Source organism: Mustela putorius, unplaced genomic scaffold (assembly GCF_011764305.1).
Source record: "Mustela putorius furo isolate JIRA1106 unplaced genomic scaffold, ASM1176430v1.1 tig00000905_pilon_pilon_pilon, whole genome shotgun sequence".
Classification (NCBI taxonomy): Eukaryota; Metazoa; Chordata; class Mammalia; order Carnivora; family Mustelidae; genus Mustela; species Mustela putorius.
The window spans coordinates 4,687,275-4,702,855 of NW_025421511.1; positions in this window are offsets into that span (position 1 = coordinate 4,687,275).

Consider the following 15,581-nt stretch of genomic DNA (forward strand, 5'->3'; position numbering starts at 1 on the left):
ACAGAACTGTCTAGCCCGGCTGTCGTCCAGAAGCCACGGAACCAACCACAGAACCACCGTCGCTCAGCTTTTTATTATGTGAAAGGACAAAAGCCTTTTTTGTTAAATAACCTTTATCAGGGCATTCTTTACTTGTAGTCCCAATGACGCGACGAGTTTATCTCTTACCGCCAAGAGTCCGGCAATCTAACAGCCAAGACGGCTGAAATCAGCACAGATAAGGGAAACGGGAGAAATGCAAGACTGACAGCCCTAGACCAGCATCTGTCCCTGCCTGGCCCAGCAACTGCCCCTGCCTGGCCCACACCAGGTTCCTACACGTCGCTTCCTTTGGCTCTTCCTCACCTTCCTGTGGCTTATTTCCTTTGGGGCTGTCAGATGAGTGCACACATCCATGGGGCTGGTGTAGGACTGAGCATCGAACTTGGGTTGGTCCAGTAACATTGGATTCTAAACCCCCTTTATTGCTGAAACAATTACAAAATACTCTTTACTCTCTGGGTCTCAAGAATACGGACTATCGACCCAGAGCAGCTGGTAGGTCCCAGAACAACACTTCCCTGCCCCAAAGAGAAGCCGGCTGTAAGGAGAACAGAGCAGAAAAGCGAATGTGCAAATAAGACTGAGAGCGGTTCACACACACACACACACACACACACACAGAGAGAGAGAGAGAGAGCGAGAGGTAAGTTTACCACCTGGATCCTGCCCTGCTCCACACTTGAATTTCAGTTTACTCTTGGCTGGTAAATGTTGCCTTACCTCATAAGCATTGGAATTATATTGGTTTGATTCAATTGAAAGAGCTAGAGTTCAAATAAGGGGGAAATCTTATCCGGTTGTCATACTCACAGAAGTCTTGAAATTGGCTGTTCTCACTACAGGACACAGATCACCAGACAGAAACAGGATAGCGTTTCAGTCAGGACAAGAGCATGACATCCGAGTCGTGTTCAGGGCCAGGCAAGAAGGAGATCCGCAGGACAACAGTCTACTCGGTGGGGTGGTTGGAAAGTAATCTGGAGTAAGACGGGCACAGGCCATTGCAAGGTGAGATGTCGTCTGATTTTGACTCAGCCATGAGGGATGGTCACCAACGTTGAGATGGGTGGCCAGGCGTCTGTCGTTGGGCAGCCGTGAGCAGATGCAGCGCGAGTGGCTGTGGACATCAAAGGTGGGAACCGGTGGCTCCTTTGTTCAGATCTAAGTGACCCTATGTCACCATTTGCCCAAGACAATCCGTTTAATGGCAGTTGTCCTGGACTCCTACCGGGTTGATGCTGTCCCACATAGAGGTGTCTGGCTGACACAGGAGCGCGAAGGTCTCCGCTCTCGGTGATAATGAAGTCCTGGCTGAAAGGGACAGCATGACCTGGGGACTCCGGGTACTGAAACCCTCCTCCAGGACTGACTCCCAGAGGCTGGCACTTCCCGGAGCCTGCGGGAAGCCAGTACCTACGAGGGAGGGGGAAACAGACTTGAGAAGGGGGAACTGTTCGTACAGGGAGGAGGGAGTAACAGATCAAAGGAGAGAGAATGTCGGAAAGAGATTTGGGGGTGGACGGAAGGGAGGGAGGAAAGAGCCTGTAAGTCACCGGCTCGGAGGTAGAATCAGACCCGCAGAAAAGGAAGCTCGGAGCGGGTCCCTTCTTGAGTCATGGACGGGGAGTCGGTTGACACCGCTATTTACACATGAAAGCCGGCCTGGGAAAGCGGTTGAAAGTGTTGGCAAGGGTTCTATAAATCTGATGCGTAATTTAAAATATAAATTAATCTTTAAAATAATAGCGTTCTCAAAACACACCTGGTGGAAAGCCCCGCATTATCAATTTGACAGTTCGGAGGACGGGGAGCTTTGCAGGGCTGGAGTCTTTCTTTCAGACGCTGGTTCTCGCCATGCTGGGATGCTCAGAAGTGCCTCCGGGAATAGCGCTCTGAGGGTGGCTGGTGCGGTGCGGGTCAAGGAGCTTCCTTCCCTTTCTAGAAGATGCCGCGTTTGGGGGTTGACTTTAAAATGCTCCACGTAAGCAGCAAGATTTGTGTGTCAGTTAATACCCTGGGGACTTGAATTAGCATGTGGAGTTCTGTCCCTGGAATCCTCAATCCCGATGTGGTCATTAGCAGATGAAGTATTTGAAGAGGAATGAGCACCTTGAAGGCTGGTCACTTAGCTCCTACTGCCTCCGCGCTGGCGTCCGACCCCACGGCCGGGGATCCCGAAGGTCACTAGAGTCTCTTTGCTCTTATCAGTGAAGTGAATGGTATTTAAGAATGTTGATGAAGAATAAATAACGCACACATCTTGCAAAGAAAAATCACAGACCCTTGCAACACAGCGGGGTGAGCCTCTGTGCCTCACTTGGGGTCTGGGGGGTCCACTGGCCCTAAGTCTCTTTACAGGCTAATCACCTGCTGCCTGGACCTCATCACTGGGTCTCATGGCTTTGTAACAGGATAGCATCTGCGAATGGGGTGGGCAGGCTCCTTACTCCATAGTGATGGCCCAGGTTAGAGCTCCACAATGGGGAGGAACGCAGAGAAAACATCACCTCCAGACGTGGTGCCACCAACAGCCCATCACCCGCGATGTCCCAGCAGCTCTCGAAGCCGTCTGGAGACTGGGCGGCAGGTCGACCTCTCTTCTCCATCACCTCTTGTCTTATTTCTGCTCTAGTCTCTCCCTTTTTCTTCCCTTGGTGATAAAAGGAAAATTGGGAACGATAATAAGCCCCATTGTCAAAGGAGTATATATTGTTCCTTCCCTTGGACTAATGAGATGCCCAATGAGGTAGAAAATTTAAAAGTATAACTTCCCCTCTGAAATCTATATTTGGAGACTGCAAGCCGACGTAGAGCAGACTTTTCTCTAATTACGGGATGATTCACTTCAGTGGCTTCTATGCAAAGGGAAGGGGAATTAGTGGCTGTAGTCCTGAGGGAAGGGGGAAACCTTGAACGTCTGTGGCTGGGGGGCACGCACTTTCCTGATGCCCTGTGCTGTGTGCAGAGCCTGGGGCGGGCACAAGAGGAAACACGCAGCTTGTTGCCTGCCTCCGCGGCTCTCTCTTCACAGCCGCTGCTGGAGAACCCACAGTCCCAGCAGGTCTGAAGCCCCAGCTGGGCATCCAACCCCTGAACTCATTTCTGACACAGCCTTCTTGGAGTTAGCCTGCAGATCAGAGGGCTCCGTTTTCAGGGCTGAGTCGTCGGCTGGATCGGCTCACAGAACTCAAGAACATGTTTTACTTACTAGGTTGGGTACAATTCAAGAACAGGCGGGAGGGAGAGATGCACAGGGCAGGGGCTGGGGAAAGGCAGCCTCCACCTACTCACCAGCCTGGGAATGCTCCAAATCCATCTGTCGGGGTTTCGGTACACAGGCTTCAGTACATAAGCAAGGTTCACTAAATCACTGGCTGTAGGAATCAGTGAAGCCCCAGCCCCTCTCCCTGCCCTGAAGGTCAAGGCGGAGGCTGTAAGTTTCACCCTCCAGTCCCACCGTTGGCTTCCCTGGAAACCATCCTCATCCCACAGGGCTTTCCCAATGTCAACTCATTAACAAACTCTGGAGTGGTTGCAAAGGGCTTGTTGGGAATAACCAGAGATACCCTTCTCTTCTTGCCCGTTAGGCAATCACAGGGTTTTAGGAGCGCTGTGCCAGAAGCAGAGAAGAGACGAAACATGTATTTTTATTGTGACTCACAATATCACAGGAGGATCAATTTGCGTAGGGAATGTTGGGGGTCCTCCTGGAAAGAAAGGGATGGCCTTGCCTTCACATTTAAAACTGGGGAACACTTGTCAGAGGCCGGCTGTTTGGACCAGGGACTGGGGGCCAGCATGGGGAACACCCCATGAGGAATGGCCTCTTGCTTAGGATGTCCTCTTCTGCACGGTGGCTGCTGACTGGGGCACAGGCCCTGACACAGGTCACAACCCCCTTTAAAGTGGGCCAACCTGCTTTGAGATCCCACACAGAGGACCCCGAGCTGAGAACCAGCACGAATGCCGAGGGCACCTGCCACAGAGGACCAGCCATGAACAAGGGTGCGGGGTCCTGTGTGCACCCAGGGGTCAGCGAAGGACCACTTGTGCTCTCTGCCTGGTTGTTGGAAGCTGGGCTTGAATCTTTTCTACTAAGAAACCTCTGAGGTCTTCCTGGGGGGTAAGATAGAGTTTGGCACATACTACTGATGTTTCGTTTTTCCCCAACTGTGTGAGCTCTTTCCTCTCCTTCCTTTTTAGCTACTGTGAGGACGTCATCATTCCAGGCGTTTGACCTGATTCTTGTTTATAGATTCAATAGCAGTGACCTTGCTTCTGTATTTTGTTTTATTGTATTTATTTGTTTGACGTCACAGGGAACACAGGCAAGGGGAGAGGGAGGGAGAGAGCCAGGCTTCCCGCTGAGCAGGGAGCCTGAGGCGGGTTCGATCCCAGGACCCTGGGATCATGACCTGAGCGGAAGGCAGACGCTTAACCCACGGAGCCACCCAGGCGCCCCTTTGACCTCGCTTCTTTCCAGGCTCCGCAATCGCCTGAACCCCCACTCCTACCACCCCAGAGGGGCCAAGCCATCGCGTACGGGTGGACCCGCAGATCGCATGCAGTACACCTGTGCCCATTAGATGAATCAGAGTTCTGTGTGGGTCTGCGGGTCGCCCGGGGCCTTCACGGGCGTGCTGATAAAATCCAGCGTCACGTTATTTCTCACCCCTTAAATGCTCTTTAGTAAGTTAAGATTTGACTTAGCATTTGTCTCATAAAAACGCTTTTCAGAGGACGATATAGTAATGAGATATCTCACCGAAATGTCATTGCGTGAAGGCGTCGTTTTCCAGAATGTCAGCTGTAAACCGGCATGATCTTTAAGGTGTTTAACTCTGAGCCCATTTTTTTTAATCATAAGATAAAATTCAGATTTCCTCTAGAAGGAGCTAAGAAAAATAAATAACAATCAAATATGTATGATTAGCTTTCATTTTAGCCAAATGGCCATATTCCTAACTCACTGCCGTTCTTAAGACATGAACAAGCCCCTTCGGCAATCTACGAGTCCACTGTTTCTTCTCTAAAATGTATTAAATGTTTGAGAAACTCCTGACGCTTGGAAATCACGTAGCTTCACTTGCTGCTTTTAATGTACGTGTGAGCTGACAAAAATTAGGTAGAAATGATGTTAGGGGTGCTCTAAGCTGGTAGTGTCTGTTAAATTCATTTGAATAATCAAGCGGCGAGCCCCACAGGGTATGTGGAAGTGGGTGAGCACACTTCCGGTTTTATTTCAGTTTTGGAATCTGGATTCGGTATAGAGCTGTGGCCCGACGAAAGGTCATGAAAATAGTAACGGGAATGAAAGTGGGGCAGCAGGAGGTCTTCCAGTGCAGTAGGGCACGAGTAGTGACCAGGTGGCAGAAAGGGTTCGTTTGTTCTGTTTACAAGAAATAGGATAATAAGGGCGCCTGGGGGGCTCAGTGGGTTAAGCCGCTGCCTTCGGCTCAGGTCATGATCCCAGGGTCCTGGGATCGAGCCCCGCATCGGGCTCTCTGCTCAGCGGGGAACCTGCTTCCTCCTCTCTCTCTCTCTGCCTGCCTCTCTGCCTACTTGTGATCTCTGTCTCTGTCAAATAAATAAATAAAATCTTTAAAAAAGAAAGAAAGAACTAAAGAAAGAAAGAAAGAAACAGGATAACGGGCGTGAACAGACCTTTCTTCCGCGGGACATTTAGAGAAGCACTTGTCCTGGATTGACATGTTTCTCTCTTTAGGCCTCAGTTCCCGGCACCCTCAAACTCTTCTTTAAACTGTGAATCACAGTAGCAATCATTTCCAAAAAATTAAAAACTAACACAACCAAATATTTTATGAGGTGAGTATCTCTATTGCATTCACCAGTGAAATATTTAAAATCTGCGTTTTAATCTTCAAAGTGAAAAAGATGATTTCTCATCTCCGGGAGCATCATCGGCAGAAAAGTTAAATTTGACGGAGACGGCAGAAGCAGGAGTAACAAGAATCCGCGGAAACGTCTCCAGGAAGAGAAGACAGCTGGGCCCTGCCCTGGGGAGGGAGGCGGCCTCGCGTGAGCCCCGAGCCCGGCTGCCAGTGTTCCGGGTTCCTCGCTGCCTGGCCTTCCCTCCCTCACTCCCAGGTCACCGAAGGTCTTTCTCTGCACTTAGGACACAATATGTACCTTGATTCCGGTTTTGCATTTCCTCTCCAGTTTTCTCTGCCCGATCCTTCTGGACAAAGGTGCATTTTGGTCATTGAATCCCTATCCCCAAGAATTGTACCTGGGGTGGCAGGGGGCGCCTGCGTGGCTCCGTGGGCTAAGCCTCTGCCTTCGGCTCAGGTCATGATCTCAGGGTCCTGGGATCGAGCCCCACATCGGGCTCTCTGCTCAGCGGGGAGCCTGCTTCCTCCTCTCTCTCTGCCTGCCTTTCTGCTGACTTGTGATCTCTGTCAAATAAATAAAATTATTAAAAAAAAAAAAAAAAAGACTGATACCTGGCACCACGAGCCGTTCCACAAATGACTCTTGAACGAATGTATCAGTGACTGAATGGATAAACGTGGTTAAAAGAGATCTAAATAAATGAATGCAGTTGAAAATAATAATAATAATAATAATAATAAAAAGATGCACTCTTTCTCAGTCTGTTCTTCTATTTCTGAGTGTCCCCTTTGAGGCCTTTCCGACCCAAGAGTGCAGAAGAGTCCCCTTGAAGCCCCACAGACACCGCTTTCCCGGCCCAGTAGAGCAGGCGGAGCCCTGGGCACCGGACGCGGTGGGCCGGGCGGGAAGGAGGGGCGCAGGCCGAGCTGGTAGAGGCGCCAGGGCAGCCGCCTGACTACGAGCAGTGTCCTCTCACCGAGGACAACCCCACGGGGCAGGCAGTGGGATAAGCGCAGACGAGGCCCTGGAGAGGCTGCGGGGCCTGCTGGGGCTTCGGTCTCCTGGATCTCCAGCCGCGCGTCTCTGCGACCCGTGTTTCCGATCCGTCTTGCTGCACGGAGATAGCTCGGCGAGGGAGCTGAGACCACGGGGTAACGGGAAATGGCGCTGAAAATGGTGCGCAAAACCCAGCCACACACCGTCTTCGCTTCGCGCGCTGGTGCGGCGGGCGCCGGGCCGAGGCTCACTGCGGTGCCCAGCGCGTGCGGCCCGCGGGCTCCGGCGGGGCTGCGCAGAGCTGGCCCCTGCGCCCCTGCCTCCTCCGCCTCCACCTGCTGACAGCGCGACGCGGACGCCGCGGGACGCAGACCCCCCTGGACCGCAGCCCCGTTCGCCGGCGTCAGGCCTGAGCCCTGGGCTGGCCCCGCGCTCCGCGCGCTCTGCGGTCTCGGGAGCCCGAGCTGGCGACGCAGTCCCCCGGGCCACAGCCGCTCGCCGGACGCAGGTGCACGGACAGCGCTCAGGATGCCCTGGCTTCCTGCCGGCGGCCGCTCAGGGCCCTGCAGCCGTTATACACAGAATGAGGAACCTTCCTCCCCGCTCATGAGCTAACACAGACCCCTACAAAGCGCAGCCTTCACTGTTTCGGGGTAAGTTGGCCGAGTCCTGCGACCATCACCCCGCCCAGGGCCCCGCATCTCCACCGCAGGGAGACCTCCGTGCGCCCTGCCTGCCCAGCCCTGACCCCCCACAGGTCTCAGGTCACAGGTCATCCACTTTCCATCTCTGTTGGAAAACCCGAGCTCTTCTCTCTCCTCCTCTCTTTTTGAAGCACGCCTTGGCTGATTTTGCATATTTATTTTACTTGTCAGTTTTACTGCTCTATTATAAAATGATTCCTTTCCTAATACATCTCACATACAAGGTATGTGTTAATTGACTGTTCATGTCATCAGTAAGGCTTCTGGTCAACAGTAGGCCATTAAGTTTTGGGGAAGCCAAAAATTATACCCAGATTTGACTGGGCAGGGGGTGGCTGCCCCAAGTTCAAGGGTCAATTGCAATTTAAATTCAAAAAGCATTACTTCATGTTTTCTTACTATAAAACTCACACATAACATTTTTGAAAAAAACTTAAAAATACATTTAAAAATTCATTCATAAGTAACAATAATCAAGATTTTGATCTATTTTTCCTCTGCATTTACTGTATTCCTGTTTTAAAAAAACAAAATTAGGATCACACTGAATGTACTGTGCATTTCTTATTAATTACATCATGTTCTCATGTCATTAAAATAGTCTTAAAAAAAAAACAAAAAAAAGATTCCTTTTGAAAAAAAATGTATTGCTTTTGAACTGAAACATCTTGTGCTGAGTAAACAGAGTTCAAGCATTCTGTCCTTCTAAACGCTGTGCACCAGAGTAAACAAGGGGTTGATTGACACCTTTTGTTCATTCAGAAAATCTGGTTTGGAGGCAACAGATGTAACACACTGATAGTTGTGTATGGGGTGGGGGGAGGGGGTTGAGCAGGAAGGCTGCTGGGGTTTCTCTTTCCCTTATAGGAATAACGGTTCATAGTATGTTACAATGCTGTCCATGATTCAAAGAATCCCAGGAAAATGATGTTTTTTAATAAAATGCTTGATGGAAGGATTCAGATTCCAGGTATTGGCAACAGAAGTAGGAGCATGTGCGTGACTCACCCGATGTGCCTTTGGCTGATTCCCACTTTCCAGCGGAGATCGTGAGCACATACAGCCACCAGGCTGATCTGAAATACCCCAGGGCACTTAGGTTCCCTCCTGAGTCATTTGCTTTATGGTTTTCATAAAATAGTAACATGGAAAGCAAACTGAAAAACAGCCTTTTCACGGAAGGTTCTTGAGTTCTAGCTTAAATGGTAATCCAGGATTTAAATATCTCAACTGTTTTGTAAATACACATTCTGCCAGACAATCGGCAGAAAACCTCCTGCCTCCTTCCTCAGACTGCCCGGTGGACGTGCGTCCGTGGACAGATTCACGTCATAACCGATGGAGAACACTGATGCCAAGACAGACGGACGGATGAAGGACCCAGTACCCAGGGAAGAGCTCAAATAGGAGAAGAGAGAAAAGAAGTAATAGAAGAGTCGCAGGGATTATATCTCCTTCCTAAATCCGAATCCCCCAAAACAGAAAGATTAATGACATTTGATGAGTTTCTTCACTGCCTATTGTGTTGCCGTCTTTATTTTTGTACAGCTCTTTTATTTGGGAAAACAGGCAATGGGTAGACTTTCTTGCCTTTCAACCATACTTCAATAAATGGAGTTTCCCTAGATTAGAATAAATATTAAAATTCTAAAATATTTACTTAGTAGTTTAGGCTTAATTTCTTATGTCAGGAGTTAGTGTTCTCCCTTGACTTAAGTGCTAATGATTTAAAATTATCCATATTTAATTCATATGAGTTAGTTGTTAAGTTGTCCATAACTGACTAGACTCAGCATGTAAAAAAGGATTATTTTCTTTTTTTCCTAGCTAATATCTCAAACCCTTAGCATAGTGCATGGGTCATAGTTGGTCCCCAATAAATATATGTTGGGATGTGAAGAAGCTAATAAGTTGATGAAAAGGTCTTTAATGACCGGGAGCAAGTTCTCCCAGGAATAAAGGTAGTGACAGAAGTGAGTGTCGCTCCATTCGTTTGCTCCAGCTGTCCTAACACCTCCCCCCAGAGGCGCTGCTAGAAGCACAGATACTTACTTTCTCACAGTCCTAGAGGCTAGAAGTCCAAGAAGAAGGTGTAGGCAGTCTCAGCTTCTCCCAAAGCCTCCATCCGGGACACGCAGGGGACCCTCTTCTCGCTGCACACTTTGTGTGCACACATCCCTGGAGTCTCTCCGTTTTCTAAAAGGACACCAGTCCTTCTGAATTAGGGCCTCACCCTAAGGGTCCCATCCATCATGCTCTAAAGCCCCTGTCTCCAAGCACAGTCACATCCTGGGGCACCAGGGTCCAACGCGTGGATGTGAGGGTGCGGTGCCTCTCCGTCCACAGCAAGGCTATTGTCTAGGTTTGCCTTGACGCACGCCACAGTGGTTGTATTTCACGTCAGTCTGTTGGGACTTTGTTCATTTTGGAGCAGCATTCTGCCTCTTATTCCAAGAAGCTCAGCCCTGTTAATTCCCTCCCCCAGGGTTCGTAGAAGTGTCTTCTTCAGTGCACTCTGTCGGCTTGCAAATACAGGTGTATCACGGATTCGTACCCAGACCTAGATACGGACTGAGGTTCCCAGCAAGGCTTTCCTGGGATCAGGAGTCCATGGTGGAAATGCAGCTTCCGAGTGTGTCCGCTCTCCTGGGATCCCTCCCGCCCCGTGGTCATGGCTCTGGGTTTCTCATGTGTATTTATGACCCTTCTCACGGGATTCTGAGTTGCTTTAGGGAGAAGAACTTTGTTTTATTTATCATTGTGATTTTAATATCTCTAATTGGATTCTTTGCTTACAACCAAGTTCCATAAATATTGAAATAACAATATAAAAACAGTCTTTATCAGCACGTGCTATAAATCAGTGTTTGCTAACTAATTCGTGACAGTATCATGGTTTTTATTTTTGCAAATATGCTTGAAAGCATAAAAATAACCTCTTCCTATCAGATATTACAATCTACTCCTATTATTTTCAGTACAAAGAAACTCTAATTTAAAATAGGTGGTTTTCCAAAAGTTGTATAATTTGAAAAATGAGACCGATAAACTAGAAAGCGCTTTCCCTGGAAACAGTGACAAAGCAGTTCGCGAGGTCAGAGTTCACGGCTCTTGGCTAAATTCAGTCTACACTGATGCTTGCCAGCAACCGGCACTCAGAGTCAGAGCAGGTGAAGAAGGTAAGAGTACGTTGATCTGACAAAAACTCCCTATTAGGAGACCTAAATCCAGGGTCCCCGTTAGTCTGTGCCCAGTAGCGACCCCGTTAGCTCTCTCGTTAGGTGACGGAGGTCGTCTCCATCATCTTCATCCAAAACCAAGCTCCAACATTGTGTGATTCTAAGGCAGCTTGGCGAGTGCTTGTGCATGTGAGAGAGTGTGTGTGCATGTGTGTGCGTGTGTGTGCATGTGTGTGCGTGTGTGTGCACATGCGGTTATTGGTGAAAAGCACCTAAAGCTAATTCTGCCTGTGGCATGACAGAAAGGCACCTGCGGGGGCTCCGGCAGCAGTCGCTCTAGAGCTGGTAGCAGCACTTGGGACAAGACTGCACACGTTCCCTGAGGACGGTCTGAGGTCCCCAGGAAACAAAGATGCCGACAGTGAAAACAACGTCTTTTCTTCTGTTTTCCTATCTGGGACATCACTGTGTCTTAGAAAGGGTGAAGGAGACTGTCGTGACGGTTTTCTTAAAATGAAAACAAAACAAGGCCGAGACTGTTATTTCCTGAAGCAGAAAATGGAAGGAGTTGATGGATCCTGAAAGCAGGTGCAGTTCTGGAGAGCAGAGGAGCCCCTTCCTCTGCTTCTGATGGGAGAGAACCTGCCTCCTCCCCCAAGAGGTGTTGCTCTTCGAAAACTGATGTGCCGCGTTTGCTCTTGGAAACGGAGCCGGGTTGGGAGTTTGGCAATCTGGTCCCAGAATACGTCTGTCAACACCAACTGCTGGAGAGAAGATCTAAGTAATGGGATCTAGAAACGAAGAAGGCTGACGCTGAGGAACAGCAGAGGGCTTTCCTCTGGCTGGGAGGTTCTCCCACGGTGCAGAGGTGATTGCATGGTTCCAGGTATCCCCTGAGAACCAGAAGAGTGTAAGCCATGAAGCGATAGCCAGGATTTCAGAAATAATGAGGTTGACCCTTCTTTCCACCATGCAAGGCAGCAGGTGACAGATTGTAAAATTGGCCACGAGATAGAGGCACCTACCTACCGGCTGTCATTGGAACATGAAATATGTGCAGGAACTTGTGCAAGATACTCGACCACGATGGGGTTCAGCATTATCGATATAATGAGGCTGTGGGTTAACATAGATGATCTCTGATCCCTGATATCTCTAGAATTCCTGAATCCAAATAAGCAATGTCCCGTATCAAAACAAACAAAATGTTAGTATTTGGGATGGTGTGACATCACTTCAAAAGTTTTTTTTATTAATCTACCAGATTTTTTGCTTGCTTCTTGCTTTACTCAAATCATTATTTATTTGTTGTGGCAAATCCTAAAGCTTATGCCCATCTCTTGAGAGGTAGCATTATTGGTTCAAACATGCATTGTTTTTCCTTCTTGTTTTGTAGGAACAGCAGTTTTCTGGACGAGCTTCTGAACTGAGTCTCTCAAAAAGTGAGACAAGGGGACTTTCACACAGTCCTCTCTCGGAGCACCTTCAGGAGGGCACACCAGCATTCACCCTGAGAACGGATCCCAGTTACCCTGGTGCACCAGAAAGTCTGGAGATCTGCTTGAAGCACCTGCCGGTCCGTCCCTTCCGGGGTCAGCTCAGACTCAGCCTGTTTTCAGTGTCGGCTCGCTTTTCTTTCTAGACCCAAGTTTCGACAAACCCTTCCACATTGTACATGAGGCAAACGTATTTGACTTTCACTCTAAAGAAAGAAGAAATCCGTGTATTCAGCATATCACACAATGTTTAGAAAACAGATTTGTTCCCCTCTTGCTGACTTTGAAGTCAATCGTACACAAACAAACTGTGAAACATCTAACTGCCATCAAGGGCCATTTTCTCCGAGGGAAAACACAAGTGTTCTTTTACCAGAACGCGTTACAGAATGATTGCCAAAAAGCACATGATGGAAACTGGACTTTCAACTCAATGGCTCCTGTTTCATCTCGCCTGGAAATTGGATTAACTCAAAGCTTTTCCTTTCTCTTTTCCCACTTTATTTTTTTCCTATTTATATTTCTAAGACCCTGAGCAAAGTCTTTCATCTAAAAATTCATAGACTAACCTCCTTAAAATGCATGGCAAAAGATCTGAATATCCATTTTGGCACATGTTCCTAGAATTTTCTCTGTTCAGTGTTATTTGAATTCTTCTCAAATAAGTTCAAAGAAGTGTTACAATCTACAGTGTGTGCAGAGTCCCTAAGACTGAGCTGCAGTTTAAAATCTCAAATTCATTAAATGGGCCACATACATGGCATGAAACAGAATGGGGAATTTGACCAGGAGCAGTATGATGTGATCTACGTCTTGTGACTCTAACCAAGGAGCCTTGTTTGATGTGGAATATTTTGAAGCCTACTATTATTATAGACTCGTCCTGTTTGAAACGGCACTCTTCTTTTTAAATACTGAAAGTTCTACCATTTGAGTTTTTTATTATCTTATAGACACAAGCCAGCCAGAGTTATAAAAATAAGAAGAAGAAAGGATATTGAAATCAACCCCATATCATCTAACCCAATTAAATCCAATGTCATCATATTCTACTTCTGTCTTACTCTCTCCTACCCTGCTCGACCCAGCCCTATCCTATCCAGTTTACTCTAATCAATCAGGTCTCAACATGTTCACGGAAAAGCACTGGAAGTGGTAGGAAACAAAGGGATGATCACAACCCCGCCCGCCTGAAAGTGAATGTGTTTGTGTTTGCACATGCTTAACCAGGTTCCGGTTATAGGACAAGACATGGAAGATACCAAATAGACAGAAAAGGATTTACCTCCCTGAAGGTATGTGTTTGTGTTTCAGTGAGGATGAGATTCGGAGTGGGTGGACATTCTAGCAGTTGTGAACTCAGAGACACGGCTCTTGCCTCTCCCTGAAGACATCCGTTTATATTCTAAGGGGTAAAAATCCGGGATGCCGCCCCTTTGCTCCCCCAGGCATTTGTTTACACAAGGAAGCAAAGAGGAGGTGGAAGCTGTGCATTTCCTCAGTCAATCTCCAGGTTAGTGATTTGGGGATTCTTCACCTTTGGGTACCCTCTGGCTCTCAGCACATCACCCTGGATCAGGGAAAGATTAGAGCATATAAAACATAAGGTCACCACTTTAACCAGGAAACAACAGCCTATCCCTGGCTTAGAAGCCGTCGTGGGACCACTTTCAGCATTATACATGCTGTGATGGACGGTGGAGGGATGATAGATGAATAGATACTGACTCTGCAGTCAGAGAAGTAAGCATTACAGAAGGCAGATTGTAAATGTCCTCAGAAAAATAATAACCATCTGGGAAAAGATTCAGGGAAAGATTCATCACAGGCGACTTAGGATAATCTGAGCAGACACCTTGAAGTCATTTGCTTTTCCCAGTGAGGTCGAGCAGTAACAGCACTCCGAGAAAGCAGGCCAGGGAAGAAGAAAAAAATCACGGAGATGGAGGACACACTGGGAGCAAAACTGGGGCCAGGTCTGCGCAGAGGGGCTCGATGACACCAGAGCATCGCAGGAGGTGACATCGGAAAGGGAGACACCATGTTTGGGGGACGCTCTGATACAGATGTGAGAAGTGTGGGTAGTTTTGAGTCCATCGGGACTTATTTTAGATTGTTGAAAGCAGAATGACATGATCAAAGATTTAATTATTTTTTCCTCAAAGAACTTGTGTTGCAGAACTGAGTCAACCTGGCTCTCCATATGCTTATGTCTATTATTTAGCTGAAAATTAAAATATCTGCTCCAAATTACCAAAACCTTCTTTGATCTTTTTCTGTCTGTTCCACCATCTAACGCTTTTAAAAGAAACCTGGTTTTGAGGGAAACTGTGGAAAAATACTGACAAAGAACGTGGACTCATTTCTCTCAAAATATTTGAATCCCCTGAAATTGTGAAATTATCAGTCTCAGAAAGGTCTAGTGATTCATAGTCCATTTCTTCTAATATTGACTGTTATTTTCTTAGGGCTGCCATAACAAGGTACCACATGGCCGGAGAAACAGACATTTATTTCTCAACGTGTTGTATTGTGAAGTTCGGGATCAAGGCGTCGGTGGGACAGATTGCTCCTGAGTTGGTCCCCAGGGTGTGGATCTTGCTGTGTCGTCCCTCTGGGCACACACAGTGGTGCCTCCTCCTCTTCTTAGAAGGACGTAAAAGTGGTCAATCCCACCCCAAACTCCCTCCTTGTAGCTCACGGTATAGACTCCACCTCCAAGCATAGTCACAATGAGGAACGGGAGTTCAGCATGTGCATTTTCGGGGAACAAACACTGTATCGCTTGTATCTCTTGTGTGTCCGCGATTCCTAAACCATGTTTCCTGACCCCCGAAGCTTATTTCTTCACAGATACAGTGTCCTCATGTCTTCCAGGGACATAACAGGGGCATGACTCGTAACCTTTTACTTTTAAAGCTGATTTGCATATTGAGGCATCAGGGAAGGAAGAGAATATTGCAGTGCAGTAAGATAGAAAGAGTCTCTCTTTCTGGGTTTCAAAGCCTTCATTTTTGTCCCTTTTTCCCTGTATGCTATCTGAGGTTTGTTGGGAAATGGACAGATTTTCCATGCAAGTGGGTAAATCTTCTTCAAGACATATATAAAAGAAAATGACTTTCCAGTCGTCCTGTTTTGTTTGCTTGTTTTCTTGTAAAAACAGCAGACATTGGAGTGTCAGGGCTTTTGGTCTAGATTATTATAAAATAATTTATGAGACTAATTTTTCTCTTTTTTTCCAGAACTCATGAGTTGTCTTTATTTTTCACCCATTGTATTCCTGAAAATTATGTAATTATTTAAAAATCTCT